The following is a 24,708-nucleotide window of genomic DNA, read 5'->3' on the forward strand; positions in this document are numbered from 1 at the left end:
GGTACCAGCACAGAACTCGAAAGAACTAGGAAATTGGGGGGGGGGTCCTCTTTAAAGAGGAATTGCGATTTTCATTGTGTCGTTGCAAACAATCAATAAAAGCAGGTTTTGCAGCAGCATGGTGACATCTCCGGAACCATTTGAGGAGCTGCTTGGTGTACAAATGTGGCATACAATGTGTGCAAATGAGGTTGCAGAGAATGGCAAGGATTTTATCGCTTTGTGGTGAGATTTCCCTGTAAATATTGGAATAGAGAGACGTAGAGGAAATTAAAATACAAAACCAGCGCAAAGTTCAAAAAAGATCTGTATAAAAATATGCCAGTGAGGAGTGTATCTTCTCCTTCCCCATTAAGGGTCAAACTGCATAATACTCAGAAGCGCTGTGATTGAAATTTCCAGTTTCAAAAACCTTGTGAAATTTAAAAGCAGCTGTGCCAGTAGGGGGGCCGAGTGGATGAGGGCTATGATGCTGTGGGAACCTTTTCTCCCCAGGCCGTTTTTGTCCAATCAAAATTGCTCAGCCCTGGAATCTGTTATTAGGCCAATTAGGAAAAAAGGCAGGCACCTGCCATGTTTCTCCAGCCAGGCTAATAGTAGCTTTGGGTGGTTGGGGGGTAGGTTTGACATCAGAAAGGGTTAACACCCCGCCCCCCTCCCCAGACAACACAACACCCAATCCCATTCAGATGCCCTGCAGCTGCATTTCAGTTGAAGCAATGGCAAGGAGGTCAGGAGGACAGTCTGTAATTTGACCCAGCGGGGTGGTAAACCTGTTCCTGGGCTGTACCACTTCAGAATGCAGATGGGGGTTCCCATGACTGAATGCATCTCCATACAGAAAACAAATCCCTCTATGTAGAAAACTATGGGAGTAGGCTAGGTTCATAGCTGTCAACTTTCCCCTTTTCTTGCGAGGAATCCTATTCGGAATAAGGGAATTTCCCTTTTAAAAAGGGAAACGTTGACAGCTATGGCTAGGTTACAACTCCAGTCTGAAGTAGTTCAGCCCAGCCACAAATGAGTTTTGGTCAGGGTTTCGGAAGTGAGACAACTCTGTTTAACAGAAGGTAGTGAAGGCACACTGGTTTTCCTGGGGTAAGTAAAATGCGCAATCACTTTTCTCAAACCTGTCCACCCCCACCAAACCCTCTTCTGTATTTTGAGGCATGCATGCAGACATCTGCTTGGGTGAACCCACACAAATTGGAAGGACGCCTTGGACTGCATCGCTACACCTGTTGTTTCGGAAGCTATGGGCACATTTTGGTTTTTCTTTCTTCTGGTGCTTCATGCTGTTTTAATAGCTCCTCTACCTAGAAAGTGGCAAGGCCTCATTGTTGACTGTTATGGGAATTTCCCCATGTACCAAGTTGTCAAATGGCAAGACTATATATATTTAAATGTGCAGATTAGCATTTCCAGTTAGTCCAGTTTATAGGGGTGGGAGAAACTGTGGAACATGCTCTCTGGGGTTGTCATTATCCTTCTAATACTGTTACTGCTTTTATTCTCAGACTCTTCAGATGCCTCAAGACTTTGGGGGAAGTGCACTGAGCCAAGGAGACTTTCTATTTAAAGAATCAGACCTTAAATTAAAATGGAATTGGAGAATTAGCAACGCACAACTGCCCGCTCCTCTCTCTCTCTCTCTCTCTCTGTGTGTCTCTGTCCAGCGTTAAGACTCGGACATTTCTTAGAACAGGGGGGGGGGAGACCATGTCTTTTTTCTGCTTCCTTCACTATCAACTGTCATATGTCTCTGAGAGCAAGCGTTGAGTTGTTTTTCTTTTAAAGCCTGGAGAAAATCAGAGAGCTTTTGAAATTGCACTGGTCACTTCGAAGAGAGTGGGAGAAATTGGAAGATCTGTAGGAGTTAAAAAGAAAAAGAAAAAAAATCAATTTTAAAAAGCAAGATAAATTATTTAGAATTAACTTATAGCTGTAAATATGTTGTACTTCTAAACTATGCAGGGATAGAATTAAATTATTTCATTATTTCGCCGAACTTCATAGCCCAAGATGTGTGAATTTTAGCCTTTTCCCCTCTCTCCCTCTCTCTCTCTGTTTGACCCCGTGAAAACTTTCCTACATAAAGCAACCTTGTCTGATGACACACAAGTTTTGTATTTTTTAATAGCTTGGTTTTACTGGAGAAATTGTTCCCCCTTTTTTTGTATAAGAGAATCACTAAAATTGCTAGGGAAGTTTTTTCTACACACAATTTTCGGCCCAGTTTTGGATTTGTGGTCTAAATCCGTGACCTTTCAATAGAGGGCTTGATGCTCATAGAGCGAGGAGAGAGATTCGTCCCTTTACTTTGTTGAGGTTGCTTGTGCTTTTCGCGTGGAACTTCTTATTTTTATGTTTTGCAGTCCCTGTGTTCTCTGCCTTTTAATCAGTGTTCATTCTGGTACATGGACGTTCTTCGTGGAAACCTCCTCCTGGCCATCCCCCCCACCCCCAAGATGATTTCCATCTTGCAGTGCTATAAAGTTGTAAGCAAAGCTGCCTCCTTTTCTTGGCAAACAGCGACTGCTGATTTCATTCCAGGAACCTGGTGTCTGTGAGCAAAGTGGGTTGCCCCTGATACACATCCTCCATTCATACTGGTGGGGCTTTGGTAGCCCAAGGAAGGGAGGTCTAAGGCATAGCAGCCTTGTTTGCTGGCTTTTGCCCTTTATCGGTTTCTGTAAGAGAACAGGGTCTTTTTGTCAGAAGAGGTTTTGCTACAGTCTCTGTTTGCTTGAGCAAGTTAAAAGAAGGGACTGGCACTATTCCTTTTACTTGACCAGACAGTATAGTCTATTTTCCATTGGATTTTTAAAAAATAGTAACTCATTTCCCTTAGTGATGCCCATCCTGTTTTTTGTTTTGTTTTGTGTTTTTAGAAGCAGATACTGTGCTTTTAACATGACTACATGCAGCTGAGTAAAGGTTTATGCTCACAGTTCTGACGAATCTAGTTGTGTGCTCCTCCTGTCTCTGTGCTGGATCCTCCATTGTCATCTAAGGAGGAAGGTTAGCCTGCATTCATTCCTCTTGCGTGGAACTAAATAGGTGCTCTTGACCAAGGCAAATGTGTCCTGTTAAGAGAAGACTTAGTTACGCTGAGTTGCCACTGACCACACCAGCTGGATTCCTCTCTGTTTTGCTCTTCCTTTTCATCCATTGGCATTTTCTATACAGAGCATTCAGAATTCCTTCTGGAAATTCGCTTGTTCAAAATAGAATACCAGGTACCAAATGACAGGTTAGGTGTAACTGGTAATATATCCTTTTAACTCATCCTGTTCTTTTGGAGCTGACAAACTGGATATTCATTTAAGATAAGCCACTGAGTTTGCCTTTTAATCAGTCTTGCTACCTGCCATACGTTTGCCCACACTGAAGGACGGATTCGCTCAGTGTGTACTTAAAGCCACAAGAAAACCGCCCTGCCCCATGTTGTTTTGTGATGGAAGACCCGGGCCACATCTTTGTCTAAAACCTCAGTCCTGTTAACTAACCTGCAGTGATCCCTTGAGCTCCAACTGTGTTTGGAGGGTCACCCCATTCAGCATGAAGTTGCCGACGTCTCGGAAAACGGCATTGGCAATCCCGGTGCCTACCTGTCCACAAACCTTTTGATTTCTTAAGTAGATAGATAGCCATGGATGTTATGAGCGATGTGCAATAAAAAAGCATAGATCCTGAGAGATACTTGCAAAGGCTGTGTTTGTTAATTTAGAATTATACAATTGTACATCTATAAATAAAGATTTATAACATGGAAACTGTCTGCCAGCATTTATGTCATGCAAGGGTCAAAGCAAAGAGGAGTCGTCCACTCACTGCCCCACTGCGCACTCCTGGGCCAAGTGCCCTTACAATGAACTATGCTGAGCTGATACTTGTTTTTAGTGCTGAACACATACTTCTGCCCTTCAAGACTGGCAAAACCCAGTTGTTAGCAGCAGAAGGGATTAAGTGTCCTGCTGGTACAAACAACATAAGCCAGAGAGTTTTCTAGTTCTGTATGTGAAAAGCTGCTGTAGGCTGAGCATTTTTGTCAGGCTATCTAACAAAGAACACATTTTCAGCCGCAGCAACTTTCAGCCTGTGCTGTTGCCTGATATTCTGTCCTACTCTAGCAAGACCAAGAATCAAAACTCAGGCCTAAGCACTGGCTAGCTGACATTTTTGGCTAAAGCTTGCAGGAAGACAAAACCCCAAAGTGGAGCCTTGTTTACTTTCGTATAAGTGAATGCCTAGCGTTTCAGCTGCCTTTAATACTGTATTTTTAGATTGTTGTAACTGACCCCGGGTGAAAGGTGGGTAAGAAATATTATGAAGAGCAATAATTTGCTATTCTGGGGGGATAACTGCATTGGATGACAGTGTTGTAAAGGGTCTGGAACCTGCCCACTTTCCCTGAAGTGGATTGGCTTTGACCAACACAGGCCCTGCTGTGGCAGAGGTCCAGCATGTGCTTAACACACAGAGCACATTGTATGGTATGGGATACCATAACGAAGGCTCTCAACCCTTCAGGGACTCAAGCACTGCAGGAAGAAGAGACGGGTGGTGATGTTTAGGGACTCCCTACTGAGATACGGAGGTGGCTGTTGAGCCACACAGCATGCTGCTGCATATTTGTCCGGGGCGCAGCTCATGCTAAACCTTTGAGAGGACAGCTTTGGCCCAAAGTTAGTGATCATATTCAAAGGGAATGTCCACACAGTGATAAGTAGCACCTGTGGGAAAGGAAGTCATCTGGGGTGGAATCTGAAAATTATTTGGAAAAATATGCTTGAAGGAGGATACCCCAAGTTTGGCAGGCCTTTCCTCGCAAAAAAACAAGCCCATGCAAATTTACTTGTTTCAGCAGTGCCCGATTTAGGGCAGTGTGGGTCGTTCCCCCCTCCCCACAGAGCCCAGGGAGTATTTGTAATAACAATACCTATGCAGTGGTATAGGTAGTCCTTGAGAGTCCCATGGACTGCAAGAAGATCAAACGTATCCATTCTTAAGGAAATCAGCCCTGAGTGCTCACTGGAAGGACAGATCCTGAAGCTGAGGCTCCAATACTTTGGCCACCTCATGAGAAGAGAAGACTCCCTGGAAAAGACCCTGATGTTGGGAAAGATGGAGGGCACAAGGAGAAGGGGACGACAGAGGACAAGATGGTTGGACAGTGTTCTCGAAGCTACCAGCATGAGTTTGACCAAACTGCAGGAGGCAGTGGAAGACAGAAGTGCCTGGCATGCTCTGGTCCGTGGGGTCACGAAGAGTCGGACACGACTAAACGACTAAACAACAACAACAATGCAGTGGTACCTCGGGTTAAGTACTTAATTCATTCCGGAGGTCCGTTCTCAACCTGAAACTGTTCTTAAGCTGAAGCACCACTTTAGCTAATGGGGCCTCCTGCTGCCGCCGCGCCACCGGAGCACGATTTCTGTTCTCATCCTGAAGCAAAATTCTTAACCCGAGGTAATATTTCTGGGTTAGCGGAGTCTGTAACCTGAAGCATCTGTAACCCAAGGTACCACTGTATTTATATGGGTACCTGGAGAGAAGATCCATAAAAAAGCAACTGTGCCAAAAGGAATTATTGTGAAAATAAATTGGGGGTGGGTGGGATTTTTGCCCTTGCATGCCATATTGCCAAAATCTGCCCCTGGCTTGAGCATCTCCTCCTGAAACTGCCTCTCCTGGGTGATTTACAGATTTCCCTTGGTCTGCAACTTCCATCTGTAATATGTAGCTGATAGACAGCTGGAAGTAAAATATATTGGCCTTTACCTGGCGCTGAGAACATCATGTGCTGTTTACTCACCTCCTTCAAGCCATTAATAAAGATGTTTAAGTACAAGCGATGGGATGCTGAGAAAGAGTGAGAGTGTCTATTCCCCAGCTGCCTGGAGCTGAAGCTGCAGGCTGTTGCACCAAGCTGTTACTGAAAAACAGGAGAAGCAGATGGAATGTAAACAGAGTGGGTGTCCTTGGCAGCAATCCATTCAATTAAGGGATGGAAAATTAGAATCGAAAACAGCAATTCTACCTACAGTTGTTACAAGGGTGGCTGGTATTCGGTTCTCCCTTCTCCCCAAAAAGGAAAGTCGTTCAGATTATCCTTTTTCGCACCAGTTTTGCTGACAGGGAAGTATGCTTTCAAGCTGATAGAGTTGCCACTTTCTTTGCTGGCAGGGTTGCTGTGCCTTTAACTGGCATGTGCCAGGCAGAAATTCATCAGGTGATACGCCACATTAAGGTGTGCAGTGAGTGGGTGGCAAGCTCCCTTGTTTAATTTTCTGCCTACGATGCTCCTCAGCCTTATACTGTGCACAATATTAATGATTTGTAGAAGAGACTTTACGACCTGAATATAGAGTCAATGCACATATTTTTGCAACCCAAGAAAATCACGCACAGACGCGCAACAACAACAGCAGCACAGGAGCCTTGCTAGAAAAGAGAGGAAAATGGAACAAGAGAGCCACACTTATTGTTTTATGCAAAGCATTTTAAAAAGTAAAAACTAGCCAGAGTGTTATCGTCTTAGCATAACCTGTCTCACAGAGTTCTTGTGCGGATAAAATGGGGAGAAGGACAACTCTGTATGTCACCTTGAGCTTCTTCAATGAAAGGTGGGATATGAAAGCAATATAAAATTTAATAATAAATAATGTCTGATTCCCATGGACTGCAAGAAGATAAAACCTATCCATTCTTAAGGAAATCAGCCCTGAGTGCTCACTGGAAAGACAGATCCTGAAGCTGAGGCTCCAATACTTTGGCCACCTCATGAGAAGAGAAAACTCCCTGGAAAAGACCCTGATGTTGGGAAAGAGGCAGAGGACGAGATGGTTGGACAGTGTTCTCGAAGCTACCAGCATGAGTTTGACCAAACTGCGGGAGGCAGTGGAAGACAGGAGTGCCTGGCGTGCTCTGGTCCATGGGGTCACGAAGAGTTGGACACGACTAAACGACTAAACAACAACAACGTCTGATTAAAGTCTTGGGAACACATTTTAAAGGAAGACGAGTACAAATGAAGTGGTTTGCCCCCATTTTAACCAACACTGGCTCACAGCCTTCTTTTGAAAAATCCTCACCTCCTTCTAGGCAAGTTCAGTCAAAAAAAATAACAAGCAAGGTCCAAGTCAATAGATACTTTAACAACTGGTTTCAGAGCCTCAGGACTACCTCTGCTGCCCTGTCACCCTCCTGCTTTTTATGGGTGGTTCTGGGGGAGGGCAAGTCCTCTTGTGGCCATCCCCAAAAGAAAACTTTCTGAGGGCCTGGCACCACAATTTTAATTTGTGACAAGGAGTGCCATTTCGATTTCCACCCGACGTCTTGGGCCAGCCCCAAATCTCTCTCTCTCTTCCGTGTGGCATTATTACGGTCAGTCACTCATCGCCAGGCCCTTCAGATCTTTACTGAATGTGCGACAGAGTGTGACAGCTGACACTCATCAGGAAATTGCCTTAGGACCCCCGTCCCTGGCTTTGCCTGGGCCTGGATGGGTGGGGGAGAAGCAGACTTCTAGCCTGCCTTTGTTAAGAGAGGAAATATAGCTGCCTTGAAGTAAGATGCAACTTCCTTGTTGGCTGAGACTCAGCGGGAGATGTATTAAGATAGGAGCAGAGAGGAAGAAAGCAGGCGAGGCCTGGGGTAGAGAGCGCCATCAAATAATCTAAACCTGACCTGGTGTGGAGAAAGGCCACAGCGCAGGCATAGTCTGGCTATGATTAAAATCCGACATAGAATATAATTGGCTAGTGGTGGTAAGGGGAGCAGGGACCCACAACAAATTGTTGCAGCGTATCTCCAGCCCCAAACAGGAGTGCTGCTATTCAGCCTGGAACAAGAGTCATGTCTGGGGTGCTCATACTGGTCACCTTTTTTTTTTTACCCTCCCCAAATGTTTAGCACAGTATTATATAGTGCTAATGGGATGCGGGTGGGCTGTGGGTTAAACCACAGAGCCTAGGGGTTGCCGATCAGAAGGTCAGCAGTTTGAATCCCTGCAACGGGGTGAGCTCTTGTTGCTCGGTCCCTGCTCCTGCCAACCTAGCAGTTCGAAAGCACATCAAAGTACAAGTAAATAAATAGGTACCGCTCCGGCGGGAAGGTAAACACTGTTTCTGTGCGCTGCTCTGGTTCGCCAAAAGCAGCTTAGTCATCCTGGCCACATGACCCGGAAGCTGTACGCCGGCTCCCTCAGCCAATAAAGCAAGATGAGCGCCGCAACCCCAGAATCGGTCACGACTGGACCTAATGGTCAAGGGTCCCTTTACCTTTATATGGTGCTAAAGGGCCTAGGATTGCCCAAACGTTTTATTGCATTATAGCAGGGATGGAACTATAGGAGGAGAGCTGGGCATGAGACCTACCCAGTGAAAACAACAAAGAATCATAGAATTTTAGAGTTAGAAGGGGCTCCATGGGTCATCTAGTCCAACCCCTTGCAATGCAGGAATCAATCCAGATTGGTGTGACTGGGTAGCAATGTTGCCATTTCTGCCCATGCACACTCGGTTAAAGGAGAGTGCCTGCCCTAGCATTCAGGGTAAACTCAGAAGTTCCCTCTCTAGACCACGAGATGTTTGGGCTACTTACATGCCATCCATTTAAAGCACATCCCGACACACCAAAGAATGCTGGGAACTTTAGTTTGCTGGGCGTACTGGGAATTGTAGCTCGAGGGATAGCAATGAGAAAAGCACCCTGTACCTCCTGCCCCACAACAGCTCATATTTTTCCCACAGCAAAAATTATGGTTTATTATGACGACTGAACCGCAAACCATAGTTTGCGTTCAGACTAGAGAATGAGACCAGGGTCAAGAGGACCACATCCGCCTGTGAGGGTGTTCCTGTTGGCTAAAAAATGGTTTGGCCACTGGCAGGATGATGTCCTTGTAATGTTTATGGTATTTTGTGCAGTGCGACTTGCCATTAGTTTTATTGATTATAGTTTAACAATTGTTTATTGTTATAAGTGTAAACGGTTTAATTATTATACGCTGATATTTAATTTTACTGCTTACTATTAGATTATAATGGTAAAAAGGTAAAAGGTAAAGGACCCCTGGACAGTTAAGTCCAGTCAAAGGTGATTATGGGGTGCAGCACTCATCTCACTTTCAGGCCGAGGGAGCCGGCATTTGTCCACAGACAGCTTTCTGGGTCATGTGGCCAGCATGAATAAAGCGCTTCTGGTGCAATGGAACACCGTAACAGAAACATGGAAACACCGTTTACCTTCCCGCCTCGGCAGTACCTATTTATCTACCTGCACTGGTGTGCTTTCAAACTGCTAGGTTGGCAGGAGCTGGGACAGAGCAATGGGAGCTCACCCTGTCATGCAGATAAGAATCACCAACCTTCTGATCAGCAAGCCCAAGAGGCTCAGTGGTTTAGACCACAGCTCCACCCGTGTCCTTCTCATTCTAATGGATTGTTGTTTCAATATAAGTGGTTTATTTTAAAGTTATTGTGACTTTTTTGTATTGGATCAAATTGTTATTATTAATGTTTGACATTTTATTATGTTTTTATATGTTGGAAGCCGCCCAGAGTGGCTGGGGCAACCCAGCCAGATGGGCGAGGCATAAATAAAATTATGATGATGATGATTCTGTCAACATCTGCATTGTGGAATCCTTCCAATGGAATGTCCAACTGGCTGGATATTTGGGTTTTCCAAAGGCATTTTCCTGGTGTAGTAGACCCCTGACATTTGATCTGCTGTTTAAAGCATTGTATTCAGTTTTTGACTCCTCTGAGTGTTTTCAATACAGTTAACATGCTTATTTATAGCACCTTGTCCACTTTGAAGTGGAACGGTGACTTTAGAAAACACACTCCAAACTTCCTTAAACAACATTGCTGCCCAGAAAAAAATAAATCCACCTACAGCCAATGTATTGATTCCTGTGTGTTGAGTGTGCAAGGACCCAGAAAAGCAGAGAGAGGAGGAAACGTCATCCAGACTGGGGTAAATTGATAGCCCGTGTTCTCCTGGTGCCAAGTTCCCTTCTGTTGATATGAACCACATGTAAGGCCTTGCGGAGTTAACTCTGCCCTTCCCGCACGGAGCCAACTTCTTGGAGAGCTGGAGGCAGCTCGGAGAGCAGCTGCGAGGAGCCCCCGCTCCCTCCAGGCAGGAATTTGTTTGGCAGCCCTTTGCTTTTCTCACTGGAGAGGAGCAGAATCTGCTGACTGTGTGCAGTTTTCCTCTCCGCCCCCCAGCCACCCTGAGCTGTTGCTGCAGCTGCAGTTTAGCTTGTGCTGCTGGGTTTTCCTAAGCCATTTCCTACAACCCCCTCCGCCCCGCCCCCAACATTTCTTATCTTCGCCATGTGGGACATGAGCTACGTGCCCTCTCTGAAATCCTGAAGGGGTCTCTTTCCCCCCCCCTCCTTCCACAGCTGTTCTTCCCACCATAAACTCCATGCCTGTAAGGTCCCAGGGAGAAGGCATAACAGCGCCAGCTCCTGTTGCAGATGCCTGCCCAGGGACCTCTGCTCATCAAAGCCCTGATGCATCAGTTTTGCGTTTTATTTTAGCATGTGGAAAATCCACTCTGCCTTGACCTGAACCATCTGGGCTTTTTGCGTCCTTTTCCTTTTCCTGGTGTGTCCCTGTCCCCTGTCTCTGTCCGTGTGTGTGTGTGTTTGCCAAACAAAATGTGGTGATGTGATTACGTTCTGCTTTAAGTGATAGAGTGTCTTAAGAGGCTTATGTTGCTTTAAAACCCCTTAAGATAAATGAAACTGCTAGTTATAAGGTTACAGAGCAGAACAAAGCATAAATATCAGTTGTGGATAGTAGTAGTAGTAGTAGTAATAATAATAATAATAATAATAATAATAATAATAGTTGAATTAATTTCTATCCTGTCCTCCCCCTCCCCCAAACTGGGAATGTCAATTTATTCTTGAATTCTACTTCGCAGCTGATGATTTTAAGGTGTGACAATACAAAGAAAATCCAGGAGATGCGAGAGAGTTGCAAAATAAGTTTCCATGGGTGTTTTCATTTAAAATAACGACGGGGTGATATCAGAATCAGTGAAGTGGGGTTGTCATCAAACAGGGGTGTTGTCACCCACTTACCTACCCACCCAGGCCAGGGCAGAAACTCACCTGGTGCTGCTTCTTCAAGGACTCAGATGCTGCAATGTCAGAGAAGCTGCAGTGCATGCATTTCTTCCTGTTGTGCAGCTGTCAAAAGACACAGGGAAGCTGCAATCAAAAGTGTTGATTGTTTTTCTGGAAGAACACTCCATCTGTCCCCTCCTGTTTCCCCAAATATATGTTTTTTCCCCGAGCACACAGCCAAACCACATTCCCTTTCTTGCCATCTGGCCTACGCAGACGGGACTATGCTCGTGTCACCCCACCCAGTAAAATTATTTTGCTCTAGTGAGAATCCCCAAATTTCTTCTTCTTTTTATCTTATTTCATATGAACCCTAGTTAGAATTTTCAGGTGCCCAAATCAACAAAAGTCTAAAGGAAGTAAGAAAATAAAAAGCTACACCTTGGAGGAGTTGTACTGACCAACATAGAATAAAGTGGGGAAAGAAGAAAAATATGGTATGGAACATGGGGCAGTGATGTTGTAAAACAAAATACAATCCATTGAGAAACAGAGATAAGATTGTCGTCACAACTGTGATCCACAGTCCGCTAACCACGTCTGCTAAGGTACTTGGCACCCTCAGGCAGGTTTACTGATTAAGGTAGCAAGATTTATTTGTTGCAGCATGATATCTCCTTTTATCACTCACGTAAACAAGCAGTCCTCTAGTCGCTGCCCTCCACCAGCTCAGAACTGGAATTATGCTCTGATGCGGCCTTTATAAATATATTTTAGGTATGACTTCTTTCCCTTAGGAATGCGTGATTTCTGGGATCTCCTGATTTCTGGCAAATGTTCTAAGTTATTTATGAGCTACGTTTCACTTTCCGAAAACAATAAAACAACTAAACCCAGACAAGTTTACTGAGCCCCTAGCTTAGGCCAGCCTGGGTGGCTGATGGGCTCGTTTTTTGATGCCTGCTAGTGGTGCAAGCAAGCCTTTCTGGCAAGCAACTTATCCTCTTCTGCCTGTTCACTATGTCCCTTATTTTCTTTGGAGCTGACCTCCCATGTCCCCCACGCGTGCACGTTCAGTGATCTGACCATGTCCCGAAATGGATCCAAACAAACTCCCTGACACATTTCCCAGTTGGCTGGCGTGCGGTGCGCCACTCGGAAGGCTTGTGGCTGCACATCTCCTCGCTAGATCAGGAGCAAGCTCAGCTGCCTAGGAGTGGCAGGTGAGCTAAAGGCGATACTCATATTGCCTCATTGAGGTGCCACAGGCCAAAAGGCAAACAGCATAGCCCACACTGACCTCTCATCAAGCTATGGCCCTTAAGCCCAGGGGTCACCAATCATTTGGGGTCCATGAGCACATTTGCAAATTGTTGTGCGTACCACATACACCCCACAACCAAGCACAGATGACAGCCTATTACAGGGGTCAGCAAACTTTTTCAGCAGAGGGCCGGTACACTGTCCCTCAGACCTTGTGGGGGGACAGACTATTTGGGGGGGATTGAAAAAATTCCTATGCCCCACAAATAACCCAGAGATGCATTTTAAATAAATGGACACAATCTACTCATGTAAAACATGTTGATTCCTGGATTGTCCATGGGCCAGATTTAGAAGGCGATTGGGCTGGATCCTGCCCCCGGGCCTTAGTTTGCCTACCCACAGCCTATTATATGGGCTTTGAAGCCTTATTTCAGCAGGCAGAAGGGACCCAGAGGGTGCCAGGGAAGACCTCTGCAGGCACCAACAAGCGCCAGGATGGCAACCCCTCCAGTAAGCCTATAGCTCGGGTCTCTGTTGTCTTTTTAGCCCTAAGCCTTTGCCCGTTATGAGGTTCTACCATAAGGCATATTGGCAGGATCTCCCAAGGACATGATCAACAGGGAGCCGTCTCAGGCACCAAGCCCGTAGGCAGACCAACTCTGCATTACAAAGTTGTCTGCAAGTGTCACATGAAGGCTGGCAGCATCAACGCTGCCATGTGGGAATTCCTTGCAGGCGACTGCAGTGCCTGGAGACAGACAGGTTGTGCATCCATAGCAGTGGCCAGAGGAGGAATGACTGCTGGGAGGAGCGCAGAGAAAAGTAACATCACGGTGCATCTGCAGCAGAACCACTAGAGACCTTCAGGTGCCTCGGCTGCAACAAAACATGTCTCTCCCATATCGGTCTCTACAGCCACAGCAAGCGCTGCAACCTCCCACTCTTCCATTTTCTCCCAAGACAAATGGATGCCAATGAACCCTATTGCCATACAACACAGCAGCTGTCAGGCTCCAGACATTACCTGGTACAAAAAATGTCCCGCAGCAGGAAGGAGGAATTGAGCAGAAGTACTTTTCCATATGGAAAGGATACGGAACAACTGATTGGTTCAAAATTGGGAAAGGAGTACGACAAGGCTGTATATTGTCTCCCTGCTTATTTAACTTATATGCAGAATTCATCATGCAAAAAGCTGGGCTGGATGAATCCCTAGCCGGAATTAAGATCGCCGGAAGAAATATCAACAACCTCAGATATGCAGATGACACAACCTTGATGGCAGAAAGTGAGGAGGAATTAAAGAACCTTTTATTGAGGGTGAAAGAGGAGAGCACAAAATAGGGTCTGAAGCTCAACATCAAAAAAAGGAAGATCATGGCCACTGGGCCCATCACCTCCTGGCAAACAGAAGGGGAAGAAATGGAGGCAGTGAGAGATTTTACTTTCTTGGGCTCCATGATCACTGCAGATGGTGACAGCAGCCACGAAATTAAAAGACTCCTGCTTCTTGGGAGAAAAGCAATGACAAACCTAGACAGCATCTTAAAAAGCAGAGACATCACCTTGCCAACAAAGGTCCGTATAGTTAAAGCTATGGTTTTCCCAGTAGTGATGTATGGAAGTGAAAGCTGGACCATAAAGAAGGCTGATCGCCGAAGAATTGATGCTTTTGAATTATGGTGCTGGAGGAGACTCTTCAGAGTCCCATGGACTGCAAGAAGATCAAACCTATCCATTCTTAAGGAAATCAGCCCTGAGTGCTCACTGGAAGGACAGATCGTGAAGCTGAGGCTCCAATATTTTGGCCACCTCATGAGAAGAGAAGACTCCCTGGAAAAGACCCTGATGTTGGGAAAGATGGAGGGCACAAGGAGAAGGGGACGACAGAGGATGAGATGGTTGGACAGTGTCTTTGAAGCTACCAGCATCAGTTTGACCAAACTGCGGGAGGCAGTGGAGGACAGAAGTGCCTGGCGTGCTCTGGTCCATGGGGTCACGAAGAGTCGGACACAACTAAACGACCATACAACAACAACAACCTTTCCACTAATTGACGGCATCTTGGGGTCCAAGCCATTGCCTGTAGTATGACCAGCAAGGCTTTTCCATGGTTAGGAAACCTCGTGAGATTTCAGAGCTCTATTAGAATGCCACATTTCAATGGTAGTCCCTGTTGCTTGAGACCTGTCAATTTACACTCCTGTTCTTCTAAGCATAGCGTCTAAAATTGCCGCTGCAATTCTGATTCTCCTCCCCAGGTAAGTCTTCCCCAGGTAAGTCTTATTGATCTCTGATTACATAGGGCTGGCCATGCATCCTGATTTTCCAGGCCATGTTCTGGAATTTGCCTCCGAAAATGGCATCCTGGATTGTTTTTGGAAATATAGGCAAATGTCCTGGAAAACTGGCAATGGGAGTTAAATTGTGCTAAAAATGCCTTTAAAAACCTCCAAAACTCAAAAATTCTTGTAGCTTTTACTAAAAAAAAAAAAAGAGCTCTGCTGGAGATATGGCAACCCTAGGTATTTAGGAACATGAAAAATGGCCATTTTGTTTTTTTTATACAAAAAAAATACATTTTAAGTTCTATGGCATCTAGGGTGGCCTTTAAGTCTGCTCCTGAACTGAACAGACTTGGCGTTGGTTAGAGAATGGTGGTTAGAGCATGGTGATGATAACACTAAGATTGCAGGTTTGATCCCATATGGGATAACTGCATATTCCAAGTCTACAATTCTATGGTTCTCAGATTCTATGATTCTCATTGTCTGCAGAACAAAGAGCCCCATGAAAACACAGAAGTGGGCATTCCTACCATAAAAGATCAACACCCAACACTGTTGCCTGCAACTCTCTGCACTCTCAATTTCTCCATCTCTCCTCTTAAAAGTGGTACCACTACGATGAGTTAATTACAACCTCAGGGTTATTGCTACAGGTGCTGGAGAGGCAGGAAAACAACCAGTGGAGATTAACATTGCAACTGACGTAGCGTGTTGCGCAACCCACATTTTAAATGTCCCGGAACTGAGGGTGGCTGTAAACCATTGTTATCTAGCACTGAATGACCTATCAGACAGAACCTCATACTTCCCATCTGCAGAACAGGTTTGCCAGAGCAGCTTTTTGTAACTCTGACATCTCTGCTAACAAGGGAAAGGCAGGAGAAGTTTGGCTTAATGGAAGGTTGTGTAGGGAAAAAAACCTTAGCGAGGAATACCTGCTATTATTTTTGCTCACTGTATATAATTAGCAGCCAGATTGCCATCTGTCTGTGGCTGTCTGGCCAGTCACCAATCAAATTTTTCTGGTAGAATTTGTAGCATGGAATTGGAAAAATGGGTACAATTTTTGACCAATTGAATTTCTGCCTGAATAGCTTCCACTCCCAAACAACGACCCCTTCAAAACAGGACACAGTTCTAGCAATAACCATTCATATCAGGGATAGATAAGCAACCAGTGATCTAAAAGCTGGATGTCATCCACCAAGCCGGGTGGGGGAGATGTCAACACCCCACAGAAAAGTGCAATTCAGGTGTTTCCTGAATTCCCACACTATTTCATCGGAGAATCACATGGCCATTCTTAATCACTGTATTTAAAAAGGGGGAATTATTTAATATGCATGTGAAAATGGCCTATAGAAAAGCAAAGTGTGGATTTAACAGTACTTCCTTTTATGTTTTTGGTGCAGTGAACAGGATCGCTTAATTGATAGGACTGTTTCCTTAACACGGGACAAGCCTTCTGTCCAAATGGTGCTGCGGGTGATTGCAACAGATAGGAACTGTGAAGAAATAATTTGCCCGTGTCAGCACTGGGTGGTGTCAGGGAGCTGAAAGAATGAATCCCAGCAGGATCGGGACCAGCAATGGATGGGTTTCTTGGGGCAGATCTATAGGAGGGTCAATCAGAAGGCAAAGTCTACTGCTTCCAAGCCAAGAAGTCCACCCAAAGTAGGATGGAGCAAGGATGGAACAAGGAATGGTTAGGGAAGGTGGCAGACTGACAGGAAGAAAGGGAGGGAGAGAAACAGGAACAAGCAAGTTGACAGGCAGCCACCCAGAGCAAGACCAAGGAGACTAGAGTCTGGCTCACGCCCACACAAATATCTAGTTGCACCCGGAAGCATTTGAAGACATTCTAGGTCAGTAGGAACCAACGTGCTTCCTAAGCGGGGAGGACAATGCCGCCTTCTCTTCTGCAACCTGAAATGGCCCGTCACAAAGAGAAAGCAGCCTTTAAGTCTGCTCCTGAACTTTCATCACCATCCCATCAGATGTATGGGTGACACCTCCGATTATGCAGTCAAATTTAAGAGCGGATTTTAGGAAATCCACAAGCTCCAACCCCTGACTCCCACCAAACCATGCTGCCGCCCCACTCCAGACCTTTCTAATCACAAAATATAAGGGGGCTCTTTCTCCCTCGACTCTTTGCGACCAGATTTAAGCTTCGAATAGAACAGTACGCAATGCTGACAGACTCGGCGTAACTATGAACTACGCTGCACCGGGTATGATAAACGGAAGCTTTACTGGTAATCATTCTGAACTCCATTGCTATCAAAAGCTACATCTAAAAATCAATGTGTATTTTAAGAGAACGTCCTGTGTGCTGAGATAAGCCGCAGATCTATATTGCGATCTGTTTAAATAAAGCGTTCCAATGCATCTCCACGGCTTGTTTGCCTTCCACATGCGTGTGTCAGTGAGTAAGTGAGTGTGCACATCAGGATTTTAAGTAACCTCTCACTCAAGCTGACACACACCACATGACTGTGAAGCCATGGATTCACATGTGGCACTACCCTGTGGGCTAAAATCCCATGCATGTTTCCTCAGACCTGAGTCTCTCAATTACCTGGGCTTGCTCCCAGGTAATTAATTGTGCATTGCCTGGCAGCCTTAGACACAGCAAGGCTGAGGAACTTGTTGGAGAGCCTGTCAGCCTGAGCACCTGAGACAGTGCTTCGAGTGCTCCCATTATGAGTGATTTCAGAGGGAGGCTTAATTTTGTAAAGGGTTGTTCAGATGTGGGCCCAGCCAGGTGAGGGGTGAAGGCCTGCCCTGTCCATCTGGCAGCAGCACCGGTTAGTTGTTTCTATGACAACACAGCCAACTCTTTAGTCATGTGAAAGGGGTGCTTAGGAGGCTTGCTAGGCCCGTTAGCTTAACAATGGGACTGGTTTGATCGCCTCAGCAGTTCCTTCTACTACAGAATCCCATCTTACTGCTATAAAATCGCAGATGGCATCCAATCCAAAAGAAAATGGGCTGTTTCACGTGTGACAAAATTCCTATACAGAAAGCAAGCTGAGGGTTGGCAGATTGCAGACTCGAAATTTCTCTCTTGGCACAACGTGCACAGACACACACTCAGTGTACTTTTAAATCCCCACTTGAATCGATAAACAAGGAATCGGTGGCTTCTCCCTCTCATTCCTCCCCTCCTCCTTCTGCCCCTCTCCCTCCTGTTGCAGAAGGTAGGTTGAACAGCAGGCGGGGAACGGTGGCAGATGAAATGACCTAGAGAGAAAAAAGAGGTGGAAGGAGCAATTACCACAGCTGCAGCTCCGAGTCAGCAGGGAATTGAAAGGAACCAGTGGAGTCTTTTGAGTTGCCATCTGGCCACCTTACCCAGTCATGGATAATTGTGCACATAATGTGCTGCAAATTCTATGCATTTAGGGTCCATCCATATAGAATCCACCTTAAGATTTCTCTCCACAACCTATTTTCTTCCCCATTGCCTGGATCTAGCTTGGAAGTGTGGAATATGGGGAAGATTGCAAGAAGGAGGGATGAGGAAGAGAGGTTATCTGTTCTGCCTGCAGGGATGCCCAGATTCAAGATCAATTGTGGTGCCCCTGTGGCACCCCCTTTCCTCTCCCATGACAAAGATACAATGAAGTAGGTAATTAAGAACTTTCAACTCTTTTTGGGTCTGGATTGCCTATTGTTGTATTACCGGTGCTTCAGACCAACTTTTACAATGGAAGGACAAGCTATAAAGTTGAATCCCATCAGTGTCATTTGGGCATGCATCTGGAATCTTAGGACCACCGCAAACATCAAGTAATTCCTAACCTGAAAATCTATTCCATATAGGATGAAATGTGCATGTGCAAATGTCACGCAATGCCAGTGAATCGAAGAATTGTAGAGCTGGAAGAGATCCTGGGGGTTCATCTAGTTCTAGCCCAACCCTCTTGAATGCAGGAATCTCAACAGTCTCCCATCCAATTTGAAACCGTACCAGACCCTGCTGAGCTTTGCAAATGTTCTTGCAGTTTTATTGCTGCACCACTAGGGGAGTCGGGACATCGATTGCTCAGTCGGCAGAACATCTGCCTTGCATGCAGAAAGTCCCAAGTTCAATCCTACGTGTGGATTCGGCATGATACCCAATCGGCTAGCGCGTTCCATGCAGGCACTTTCACATGTTTGAAAATGAACTTCTGTCTCTTTGCTTTCCCACGGAGAGCTGGGAATGTGGGCCACCTCCCTGATCTTGCAGGAAGCCATTAAGTGGCAAATGTTCCAATAGCTGTCCCCAGCAGCTCAGCCAAAGGTCGTTCTGCTGGCACTGCGATTGTATTACATCCCCTAGGTCTTCTTATTATCCAGATTCTGAGAATCACAAACGGGGCTGTGAAATCATTCGGCGAACTCTTGGCATTCTCGATGGTACGTTTCCATTTACTAGGGAGGGCTGTTCCAGAAAGAAAACAACAACAACAACTAGGCGTGGGTGGAAATATCAGGAGGCTGACAACAGGGTCTTTCTAGGAAATTCTCAGCTCACCACTTTGCAAAATACAAATGATTTATGCCTTGCCTTGGATCCCCAATATATCTTGACAGGAGGGGTGGAGGCGGCCAAAACATTGCAGTCAAAAGGAAAACTGATGGCCAGGCTCCATGCTAGCTTGAGAAATCTGTCAATGGCCTGGGGGGGGGGGGTTCCTCCATGTAGCCTGGCCGGTTCTGTGTTTCTTCTGCCCCAGTTCAGATAACTTTCATGCATCGCTTCTGATGCATGCAGAGAGCGAGTCCTGAAACTCTTGATCGTACCTCATTACTAGGGCAGCTCATGAAATCTGAGCACCAAGAAACTAAATCCAGCTTCCTCCCTATGAGAGGGGCAATATGTAGAATTGCCCTTGGACTGAAAGTGAAGTACGATAGGAATTTGGGGGTGGAGAGGGGAGATGTTGATTTTGGACTGTGGGCCAAAGGCCACCCTTTATATTTCTAAGAACTGTATTTTGCAATGAGAAGAGAAAGGATGTGTTAGGCTTGGAAAGAGGCAAAGGATGTAACTGGATATTAGTCTCTCCCCCCCCCCCCCTTAGCATTTTGCAGCTTTCCTCCAAACTACATTAGTATTCTTAAGATTCGGTCCATGTGATGCATTGAAGATTGGGGTGGCGATCTCATTTATCCCGCGGTGCCATTTTGAGGGTTTACTATTGTGCCAAGCGAATTCATTTACTAAGGAGCACTGTGGGGCATTGCACCTATATAATCTGAATGGATGAATCTGCCTTATACAGAGTCAGACATATGGTGTGTATCCAAAACACGCTTGTCTCCTCGAACCAGCGCAGTTCGCCAAGGTCTCTGGGCCAAATGAGACATGATCCCTATTCAAGCGATTAGCAGCTACGTGAATATGTGTACTTTTTAAAACGAGGCCCTGGGCTCCCAAGCTTGTCCCATTTGCCCCCTGCTGTGATCCTAGTCAGTATTGGGGGGGGGGCATCCTGTGTCTGCTTTTTGCACCAGGAAAAAAGTTCTCCCAGAAGAGCTTTCCTTCTTTGCAAAGGCAACCAAAACTTCTGAGTCTTCCCCCACCCATAGTTTTAAGCTGGCTTGGAAGAAATGCAGCATTTAATTAACTAAATTTTCTAAGCCCAGAGGGCTTCTTCCAAGAAGGAATTCCATAAACGTGGTGTTCCATAAATGTGGCTGCACCACAGAAAAAAAAGGGCTGCTATGCATCATCACCAGACTAGTAGCGGATCTATCAAAGGCATGCCCAGCATGCCCAGCAAACTTCCTTAATATTTATTCCTCATTATACAATTAAGAGATAGGACTACTCCACAAATTATGCTTTGTCGTATCAGAAAACACCGCAGTGGTGGAGAAGGCATGTAGATTATGATGGGCATCAAGAGTTGCAATTCATTGACTGGGAAGTTGCGGCGGTTGATTGTAACTTCTCAGTGTGGGCGCATGCAATGAATTGCACATGTGTGCAGTAACCACCAGCATGTGAACTGAATGTTATGTCCATAAATGCTTTGGGGGGGGGGTGCCACATGAAAAAGCCTTCCTTTAACAGGACCCAGTAATGTCATCTGCAACAACGTTCACCTAACCCTCTTCCAAAGTGATTTATGCCATCATCCGCCAAAGATGCTCTTCTGCCTTCTACAATGTCAGGAGTGCTCTGATGGTGTTTCCTGCTTGGCAGGGGGTTGGACTCGATGGCCCTTGTGGTTTCTTCCAACTCTATGATACTATGAAAGGATAGGCAGGGGAGTTCCATGCAAAAGAATACATCTGACGTCAGCAACAGCCAGTGAGCAGACATTTTAACCTCCTAGGATGTCCTGTAACTGACCGTTCAGTAACAAAATAACTTCAATGGGAAAATACAAGGGAAACAGCTGAAGTTTAATGCCACGGCTCTACACATGTGATGGCTTACCCCAGGATATCTTATGACTGTTGCTTGGGCAAGGTTTCCTGTCCCATTAGAGGTGATGACTCTATTATCGTTTTAACAATCACCTGCTGCTGTAAAAGGTTAAAGGCATGCCTATTTAGCATATAATTAAGCTCTAATTATCAGAGGTTTTTGTGTATCATTGCCATTTAACTTCCACCTTCCAATTTCCTCCTCGTAGACCTGCCTATTAAGATTTCACTTCATGCATCAGACAATGCAGATATGAAATGTTATTCTCCAATAAATGTATTAATCTTTAAGCTGCCGCTAGATTCTCTGGTTGCGAGGCTGCGCTGTGAAAAAATTTACTCCCTGATAGCTCACAAATCAAGCAAGGGTGGTGCACAACATTATAAAACAATTTACAAATAATAAAAATAAAAGAATCACAGAGAAGTATCAGAATAACAGTCCCCACCCTATTTAAAGCCCATAGATTGTTTTATGGCCAAAGGCCATAGGTAAAGAGGAATATTTTCCCCTTGAATCTAAAGGCATGTAATGATTGCATCAAGCGAGCCAGCATTCCACGAACAGGGAGCCACCACAGAAAAGTCTCGTTCTCATGTTGCTGGCCTCCATACCTCCTTTGGAGGGGGGACACAGAGAAGGGCTTCGGATGACAAGCACAGAGTCTGGGTTGGTTCGTATGGGAAGAGAGGATCCTTAAGGTAGGGAGGTGACCCTGAGCCACGTAAGGCTTTACAGGTCATCACCAGCACTCTGGGCTTGGAAACTAATCGGCAGCCAGTGCAGTCGGGCCAAGATTGGTATTATATTCTCCACTCATCTTGGCCTTGTGAACAACCTGGCCATTCAATTTTGCACCGGATGAAGTTTCTCAGCCATCTTCCAAGGCAGCCCCATGTCTAACACATTGCAGTAATCTAACCTAGAGGTTACCAGAGCATAGGCCACAGAAGTTAGGCTACCCCTGTCCAGATAGGAGTGCATCTGGGCCACCAATTGAAGCTGACAGAAGGCATTCCATGCCACCGAGGCCACCTGGGCCTCAAGTGACAGCAATGGATCTGGGAGCATCCACAAGCTACACACCTGCTCCTTAAGCGGGGGTGTAACCCCTTTAAAAGCAGACAGTCTCCCTCCTGAGAGTCGCCCACTAACAGTGCCTCAGTCTTAATCTGGACTGAGCTGCAGTTTGTTGGTTCTCATCCAGTCCATTACCGAGGCAAGACAACGGTCCACCAGCAATCCACTGCCACACCTTTAGCAGAGCTGTGTGTCATCGGTATATTGCTGACATGGCCTGCCATATTTCCTGAATATGTCCTACCATTGTTATAAATCTTGACTGTTATTTATGTAGAAATTACAGAAGGTTGATTCAGGCATTGCACAGATATAACTGCTCTCCCCTGTACTGGAACATTGTATTGTGGCAGCTGAATGTATGAACATCCACTAAAGAGCATTTCATTTGAGGCAATGCTTAAGTTCTTTGTGTGATTTTAAATTCACTGATGTAAAACACCATGATGCTGCAGTGTGATTGGCTGTGACCCAGTGTCTGATGACTGTTGTCTGCATGTATGAATTGATTCCAATAATAATAATAAAAGTTATACCCATGGGATTACACCTAGGATGTTCATTAACACAAACACACCATCAAGTAATGGTCATGCATGTGTCAGAATTGTCACACGTATGTGCAATCATCAGGACAGATCCTGAAGCTGAGGCTCAAATACTTTGGCCACCTCATGAGAAGACTCTCTGGAAAAAAACCTTCGATGTTGGGTAAGATGGCGGGCACAAGGAGAAGGGGACGACAGAGGACGAGATGGCTGGACAGTGTTACAGAAGCGACCAACATGAATTTGACGAAACTGTGGGAGGCAGTGGAAGACAGGAGTGCCTGGTGTGCTCTGGCCCGTGGGGTCACGAAGAGTCAGACACAACTAATCTACTGAACAACAACAACATGTGCAATCATCACACACAATGATCTAGATCCCAGTTGCATAAACCAATTGTTTTCTGCTGCCCTGGAGGCTTCAAGTTACAAGAATGCCAACTAAACCTCAAGAATAACTTCCTGGTGGCAAAAGCTGTTCAGCAGTGGAATGGTCTTCTTCGGAAAGTGGGTTTTTTAAAGCAAAGGTTGGAGGGACATCTGCCATGGATGCTTTAGCTGAGATACCTGCATTGCAGGGGATCGGAATAATGACCCTTGAGATACCTTCCAACTCCCGGATGAGAGTCGGATCGATAGACAAACAGGAGCTGCATTAGCTCCGTTTGGGCTACCTCCCCAATAAATGGGCTTGTGGCTCCCTTCTCCATTTCTGTTCTTGGTCCCTGCATTTCTTTCTTTGCTGCTGTTTCCCTGCCAGCTCTGGGCTCCGCTTCTCTCCTTGCTAATCTTCATTGCTGCATGCGCTGCTGCTGCTGTTGCTGTTTTTGTTTTGTGCCTCTCTCTGGCGAGGACACATTAGCTCACCCTTTTCTCAGAAAGCTGTGGGAACAGCCCCACCCTTGTTCCCTGCTCCGCGCATGTGTCCCCAGTCGAGAAATAAACAAGCCCTTGTTATAAATGGGCAGCCGGCTCAGCTGCCATTGTCGTCACGCTGCCTCTGTGCCATGCAAGCGCTGCCGGGAGGGGAACACTCTGTCTATAAAGTGCCGCGGGAACAAATTCCATTTGGAGCAGTGGTTGCGTTGGGGCCTGCAGGGAGCAGGTCAGGAGACGGCTTCAGGCCTGCCGCCTGCGCATTCCTGGTGTTCCCTTTGCACGCTGTTGCCCAGGAAACGGCACAAAGCTCCGCTGATAAAGCCAAATGTGAAAGGCAGCCCTGCTGAAGCAGTTTCCAGTGTGGGAGCCAGGAGAGACAAATTCAGCGATAGGAGGAGCAGATCAGGCACAGTTACGGATGCTACTTGTGGATAGCTCAACTGGCTAGAGCATGGTGCTAATAACCCCAAGGTCACAGGTTCGATTCGCTTAAAGGGCAGCTGCATATCCTTCCAATTCTATGATGCTACTCAATTTGCTGAGGTGTGCTCATCTCATTCAGCGAGATGGGAACCATTTCCAACCCTAGGCCCACATTCCCTTTGGGCAACTGAACCTCCTGGGGACCACAAGCCTGTGGTGGGCAGAGCCAGAGGCCTGCATGGGTGGATCAAGGAATGCAAATATTACCTTTGCACAGCTGGTTTTGACCTAAGCACCGCTCTCCATTGTCCATCCAGGCATGCAAGAAGCAGTGTCAGAGTTCAAGAACGCCTTCCAGCTAAGAGAAAACACCTCAAAGTGGGTGTGGCCTGTGAGGGGGAGGTGGCCTGGAGGGACTCCTGAGGGCCAGAGCGGGCTGCATTTGGCCTCCATCCCTCTTTCAATTCCCAGCAGTCCTGCTGGGGAGTCAGCCCCACTGAATTTCCCTGGAATTTACTTCTGAGCACCTGCACAGGCCTGGTCTGCAATCTGCGATCGTTGCTGCAGTGGCCCAGCACATAAAGCATTTGAGTCTGCTGCTGGGGTGGGGTGCAGCCCAGAGCATGATCAGTCATCAGATTGCGCCTCTTTAGCATTGCACTTTGGGATTCCACAGGAATATGACTTGCCTAGCCATGGT

At 46.1% G+C, this 24,708-nt stretch overlaps 1 protein-coding gene and 1 long non-coding RNA gene across 7 annotated transcripts in view; one reads left to right on the forward strand and one right to left on the reverse strand.

Moving 5' to 3' along the window:
- Nucleotides 1-3,776, forward strand: part of DNAJB12 (DnaJ heat shock protein family (Hsp40) member B12) — a 26,731-nt gene extending 22,955 nt beyond the window's left edge. For all 4 annotated transcript variants that reach the window (XM_083441427.1, XM_083441425.1, XM_083441426.1 and 1 more), the window contains one exon: nt 1,518-3,776. The gene's annotated coding sequence lies outside the window, so the exon portion shown is untranslated. The remainder of the gene's footprint in view (nt 1-1,517) is intronic.
- Nucleotides 1,711-12,280, reverse strand: LOC310678117. Of its 3 annotated transcripts, none has more exons than XR_014511619.1 (5): nt 11,787-12,280; nt 11,115-11,218; nt 6,051-6,364; nt 5,822-5,941; nt 1,711-1,867 (listed from the first exon to the last, which is right to left on the reverse strand). It is a non-coding gene; the product is annotated as an uncharacterized lncRNA (long non-coding RNA). The 3 variants fall into 3 exon arrangements; XR_014511620.1 differs by having other exon boundaries at nt 11,111-11,218; XR_014511621.1 differs by lacking the exon at nt 6,051-6,364 and having other exon boundaries at nt 11,111-11,218; nt 11,787-12,276.
- Between the last annotated feature and the right edge of the window lie 12,428 nt (nt 12,281-24,708).

This window comes from Podarcis tiliguerta (assembly GCF_965153285.1).
Source record: "Podarcis tiliguerta genome assembly, chromosome: 5".
In the NCBI taxonomy this organism is placed as follows: Eukaryota; Metazoa; Chordata; class Lepidosauria; order Squamata; family Lacertidae; genus Podarcis; species Podarcis tiliguerta.